The sequence below is a fragment of the Tupaia chinensis genome, unplaced genomic scaffold (genome assembly GCF_000334495.1).
Source record: "Tupaia chinensis unplaced genomic scaffold, TupChi_1.0 Scaffold143574_1, whole genome shotgun sequence".
Taxonomy (NCBI): domain Eukaryota; kingdom Metazoa; phylum Chordata; class Mammalia; order Scandentia; family Tupaiidae; genus Tupaia; species Tupaia belangeri.
The window spans coordinates 1,180,386-1,187,016 of NW_006203419.1; positions in this window are offsets into that span (position 1 = coordinate 1,180,386).

A 6,631-nucleotide genomic window follows, 5' to 3' on the forward strand; every position below is an offset into this window, starting at 1 on the left:
TCTTCCGACTCTGGTACCCTGCTGGTGACAGGAGCTCTGTGTCAAGGACAGGGCAGAGACAGTCTGTAGATTGGCACACTGCCATGCCCCAGGCTTTCTTCCCTGTCTTAGAGACCCTGCTTTTTAAATTTTGGATTTAGCTCTGAATTCCCAACCAAGAGTCACTGACCTCTGTCCCCACAGCCCCAAGCTGAGGCCTGGTGCTTCCTGGCTGTCTCAGGGATATCCTGTCCGTCAGAGGAACAGCTGCATAGTGGTGAGCTCCACCCGTTCACCATGGGTCCTCAGTGTCTTACTTTCAGGAAGCCTCTGCTCTGACCTCTGCCAAACTGAGTGCCCTCTGCGACTAGAAACCTAGCATCAGCAACTTTGACCCAAACCAGATAAAAATACAGAAGGGAGCCATCATGGGCGGTGTGTTCCAGAATGTGTGTGGCATGATTTGGGATGACTCTTCTCAATGCAGGATGCTCCGGACAAGTGATCTGGAACATTCCACTCATGACAGCCCTGTCCTCTGCTGGAATACCAGAGCAGTCCTAATTGGAGTCAGATGGGTGGGGCAGTCTCAGGACCTGGGACTCCTGTGCTGTGTGACATGAGATCAGTGACAATCTCCAAAGTCCTGACTTCCACACTTCTGGGGAAGATACTGATATTTTTGCAGAGATTTGGGATTTTTAAGAAGTACAAAGTTCATGAAATTGAATAAGGAATTTTTAATCAATGTAAAAAAAAAAAAAAAAAAAACGAAGCAGGATCTGAAGTTTACCCTTGACCATATCCACCCAGTAGAAGATGGAGTCATAGATGCTGCCAAGTTTGAGCGGTTTCTCCAGAGAGCATCAAAGTGAGTGTGAAAGTTGGGAATTTGGGGGAGGAGTTGTAACCATTAGAAGGAGCAAGAGCGGAATCTCCGTGACTTCTGAGGGGCCTTTTCTAGAAGGGAAAAGTGGCTAGGGTTGACCTGGGATCTTCACATCTCTGTGAACGTTGCTCTGTTGGCGTCTTCGCAATCTCTCTCCACAAAATATTTGAAGAATATCTACGTGATTGGTTATGCATGTTGTTAACAGCAGAGAGCTACAAATTACATTAATTCCTGATTAACCAAGATGAAGAAGAGAAAGAAGATGACTAAATCTCATTTATCCGGATTATTTTGTATAAGTTCTTGAATAAAACTTGGGAACTAAAAAAAAAAGGAAAAATGAATAGTTTATTGAATTTTATTTTTTATTATTATTATTTTAAAATTTGCTATAGGGCACATACATTCACCAGAGAAACATGTGTGGGGTTGCGGGGTGAGAACGCAAGCTGCCAGGTCTACGGCTCAAACCGCAGTTGGCCATGTGGGAGTCCAATAGCTTAACCACCATGCCACCTGCAGGCCCTGAGGCTGTAATCTTGACCTGGGGACAGGTCATGCAAACGATGGGGGCAAAGCGCTGGCAAACCTGACCCACAGGACCGGCACTCACCAGTTTTGCACTGCCTTTAGGGACTCAGCCAAGGCTGTGCCCAGACATAAGAAGGCCACCCAGAGAGACTGCCCCAGTCTCCATCCCTGCTCCCAGCGCTCAGCACCATGGCCATCTCCAGCCTCACCTGCTGCCTGCTCGCTCTCATGCTGCTCACCTCTGCCTGCTACAGCCAGAAGAGGCCCCCAGGCGGCGGGAGAGCCCTGAAGCCTAGGAAAGGAAAGGTGAGCACCCGAGCCCCCTTCCTGCTGCACTATGGAGGCCAGCAGGGATCTGGGCAAAACCCCAGCCTGCCAGATACACCCGAGAGCCCCAGGGTGTCAGGAGATTTGGGGTTTCTTGCCCTTGACTGCCGTCAAGGCTTAGATGGTGCCCCAGATCTTGCTGTGTCCTCTATCCCAGCCCCAAGGCCCCTCAGCCCCCATCTGAGTCTGCTCACCCTCCTTGTCCTTGTCACGCAGTGCTTCTATTGCGGAATCATGGGCAAAGTGCGCATCGTATTGGGCGATACCTGTTGTAATTTCAAGATTTGCTACTCATGCCAGAAATATTTGAAGTTCTGCAAACCAAGGATTCCCTGTGATCAGCAAGTCTCCTATTTTAAAGACATGTGAGAACTAGGGATTCTGCACATCTCTGGGCTTCTGCCCAGGCTGCTTGTCCGGTGAGCGGGAAAGTCCTGTGCCGGGGTGAGAGTGGGGAGGGGGTGGGGAACTGAGGCTGGGGCGGCCCTCTGACTTGAATCTCTCTTCATAGAAGGCTGCCACATTGACCCCACCTGCAACAAGGCCTCCCACACAGTGCTGAGCCCGCAGGGCTGTGGATGCTCTAGGAGTGAACCCCTCGCTTCCCCTTAGCCAACCCAGAAAGAATGAAAATGCAATAAAGCTCATTTCCCCCTCAACTCGACTTGTGTCCTTGTGTCAAAAGATGGAGGGAGGGGGCCAGGAGTGGTGATTCATACTTGGTTAGTGCTGGTTCTGGTATCCAGCACAGAAATACAGACCCAGACTAGGGGAGAACTGTCTGTCCCCGGAGGGTGTGCTGGGGCTGAGGAGGTATTGTTCCCTCTGCTGCCGTTCCATAGTGGGTGGGGAAGGTTGGGGACACCAGGATGAACTCCAGGGCAATGGAAACACCCTGAGCTCCCTCTCCAATGGGAGCTGGAGCAGACTGAGCTTAAGAGAAACTTGCTCAAGTGTAAAGCTGAACAGTGATAAAATTGGGGCTCTGCCAGGCGGACCTGTGTGGAGACCTCACTGCGTGTGTGTCAGATGTACACGCCCCGATCAGGGCTACCCGGAGCTAGAGGTGGATTTTGTTGGTGGGATCCTGTATGGTTCGTCTATGAGAAAAAAGAAAGAATCTATAAAAATAAAAGAAGAAAGGGACCAGCAGGTGGTGTGGTGATTTAGGTGTTAGGTTCCCACAGGCCAACCTCAGTCCGAGTCCGGGACCGGGTGGCTGGAACATCATACACAAAATCTGAGAAAAGAAGGGATTGTGACGTGGCCATCCCCCCCCAGAGAATGATCTCTCACTTCCCCTCTATCTGTATCTCTCTGTCTCTCTCCTCTCTGGCAAGCTCACACACCCTATGTCAAAAACCTAGAGATAAAAAGAATAAGACAATAAATGAAGTAACCTTAATATCCTATGAAAGTGAAGAAAATACCCGCCAGTATGTGCATTTCCCACTGTCTACAGAACTGCTCACAGACGTCCAATAACGGACATGGGGACCCCACAAGGAACCTGGGGGCCTGAAGGGCAGGACTGCAAGAGGCAAGCAGTGGCCTCTCACTTTACACCAAGCAGCTGCAACGTCCTGGCTGCCGCCCTCCAGGGCCAGACCCTGAGAGGCACGTGTGGGTGCACGGGCAAGGGGGCTTCTTCAGGGAGCTGGGGCCTGGGGAGACAGGGAACTGATGCTCCAAGACCATCTCCAAAGTCACAGAGCAGGACAGGGGATTTCACACGGAGGGAAGATAAGGAAGGTGGGAAAGCCGGGGCTCCCTCCAGGAGGGTCACAGCCACATGGACTTGTCGGCCCCAGAGCTGCTGTGCACACGGTCACTTTGCCCTCAAGGGCAGCATCACTGGAAAGTCTTTTCTTCCTTTCTTTCTTTCTTTTCTTAAAACAGTTGTTTCGTTTAACTTTATGTTCATATGTATTTATTTTAATTTGACCAGGGAAGGGGAGAGAGCGATAGAGAAAGCAAGCCACCAGGTCCGGGACTTGAACTACAGTTGACCATGTGGAAGTTCAGTTCCCGTAAGCACCTTACCACGTGCCGGCCCCGAAAACTCTTTATTTTCTTAGATCGTCTATTCTCTGGGTGGACTCTCAAGGCCCAGCTCCTCTGAAACATCAAAGCTGTGATTCGGCTTTTTCTACAAGTTAAACAGGAAAGCTAAGTCAGTCAGCAAAAGGGAAGCGGTCTTCTTTAAGGCTAGTCCATTGTGCCTCTTATTAATTTTTAAAAATTTTTTACTATTTTTAAACTTTTTTTTGTTGTAGAATGTGTCTGCTCTCCAGAGAGAGACAGACGGAGTGAAAGTAAGAAATCATCCCCCGGGTGGTATATCCACCCGCAATCACTAATCCACCACTGCCCTTCGGGACTTTGGGAACGCATGCACAAGTGTCCAGCATGATTTTAGCTGCCAAGTCCAGAATTTGAGCTGCAGTCAGCCCTGTGGGAGTCCAGTACCTTAACTACCATGCCACCTGCTGGCCCCTTTAAGCCACATTTAATGTGAACTCACTTAGATTCCTTCTTATTGCTCATCTCCACACAATATAGACCCTACAGGGTGTCTATAATTCTGAACTAGGTCCACTGGGACGCTGACACTAGAGCTCTGTGGAGAAGAGGTGCCCAAGTAGGGAAGGTAGGGCTTCGGCACCAGCAGGACTGCCCCCAGGACTGGGCCTGAATTCAGCAGTCCTGCTCACAGACAATGAGACTAGCCAGGTCTAGGGACCCTGTAAAAGGACATGTCATTGCCCCAAAATGATCACAAAATACAAAAGACACAAACCAGATTATTAGGACAACATGGTTGACCTGTTCCTGCATGAAAAGCATTTTAAGGGGATGGCTATGCTGCAATCCATTCTCTTCCAGCATCTTCTCAGGATTTGGGGCATGCACCACCCCCTACCACCACCACCCCACCTCCACACAACTGGATGTTTAAGTTGATGGGCCCAGAACTAGAACCATGCAGCTGACCATATGGAATCCCGTGCCCAACTTCCATGACAGTTACTGGCCCAAGGACTGGCCATACTTTAAATGAAAAGATTGGCCTCGAGCTCAGGCCATAAATGAGAAGCATTCCTTACCAAATTGGGAAGGAATTGCCAGGAGAGACCAAGTTCTGCCCTGCAGTTCCACTTCTCTCCATTAGAAGAAAGTCTCATCACTATAGTGACAGGCCTTAAAGAATGTCAAGGATAAGACTGAAACATGTGACTACATTTTAAAAAATAAGTAAAGGAACATCTAGTTGATTATGATTCTTTCAGTCTGGCTCCTCCAAGGCCACACTGTCTCTGAAACCTATGACTCTCCATGTGTCCACTGACTCGGTCCTTACTAGGAAGCAGGCTGCAGACACCACGACACGACACGTTATCTGTAACGTGAGCCTACACCTTTTCAGAGCAAGGTCATCTTCTACCAGAGTCAGAACGCCATTGTCTCCTGCTATGGTTTGGCCAGTGGTTTGTCCCCCAAACACTCATGTGATGAAATTTGGTCCCCAATATATGGTGCTGGGAGGTGGTGAGACCTCGAAGAGGCGAGGCCTGGTGGGCTGTGTTTAGAACAGGGAAAACATGTCCTCCTAAATGGATTCATGGTACTTTATTTTTTTGAGTATGCAATACGGCAAGTGCACTCATTGAGAAAGACAGAGTAAGAGACAGAAGTGAGAAATCACTGCCGAGGAAGGATGGCCATGCTTCATTCTTTTTTCCTCCACTCTCCTCTCAGGATTTGGGATATGCACACTCACACACCTGGTATGAATTTCAAGCCACCAGGTCTGGAACTGCAATAGTACAGTCGACCATGTAGGAACCAGCTGCCTAACTTCCACACCACCTGTGGGCCCACGATAAATGCTGTCTTGACTGAGTGAGTTCTCACTCTCAGGAGGAGTTAGGTCCCAAGAAAGAGAACTGCTCTAAAAGGAAGAGCCGCCCCCAGGTCTCTCTGCTCACCTCTGCTGACCTTTCCACTACTGCCTCACAAAGGAACTGGCTGAACTTCAGGACACTGTAAAGACGCCAAAGATAAACAACTAAGTGCTGTGCCTTCATTTTATAAGAAGTTTCTAGAAAAGACAAAATCTCTGTCAGTGTTCCAGGGGCAGGTGCACAAACAGGAGGGAAGTTTTATTGGGGCTGGGCATCCCCTTAACTGGATTAAGAAGGGGATGCACACCAAGGGAAACTCACCAAACATCATCAAAGTGCGGTGTGGTGTGCGGATTTCATGATCTGTAACCACACCTCGCGGGTTGTTTAGGGTCCTCCCACGTGACCTTTGGCCTTCACACGCTTCCCTTCCTGTCTTCATGCTTACGGCTGGATTCTTGGTCTTCTCCATCTGCCACCACCCCTCCACAGGCGATGTCACTCAGGTTGCAACTTTTGTTTTTATTTTTAAATTCCTTACTTTCTTTCTTCCATGAGTGAGAGAAACAGAGATAAAAACAGAGAGAAGAAAGAGAGAGCGCATCCCCAACAGGGTGCTGATGCAGTGACCCGCTCAGCCTCAGCCAGCCCTGGGTCATGGGCACACACAGCCCGGCCTTCTCAGGGAGCTCTCTGCTCATGAACCTGGAACCTGCCCGTGAGAATCAGCATCACAGCATCCTGCATCTGCCTGCTGCCTCCGTCCCACCCTGGATCGGTGTTTAAATACGAGGACTGAGGATTTCAGGTTTATGTTTCCTCAGCCTAGACCTCCTTCGTGAACTTCAGATCGGTCTGTTCAAATACCTGCTCAGTCTCACTTCAGATATGGATAGTCACCTCGAATAAAGTGTGTCCATGCTGAGCCCCCCTCTTCCCAACTCAAACCTGTGCTGCCTCCAGGGTCCCCAGGTCAGTTGATGGCAGATCCATCCAT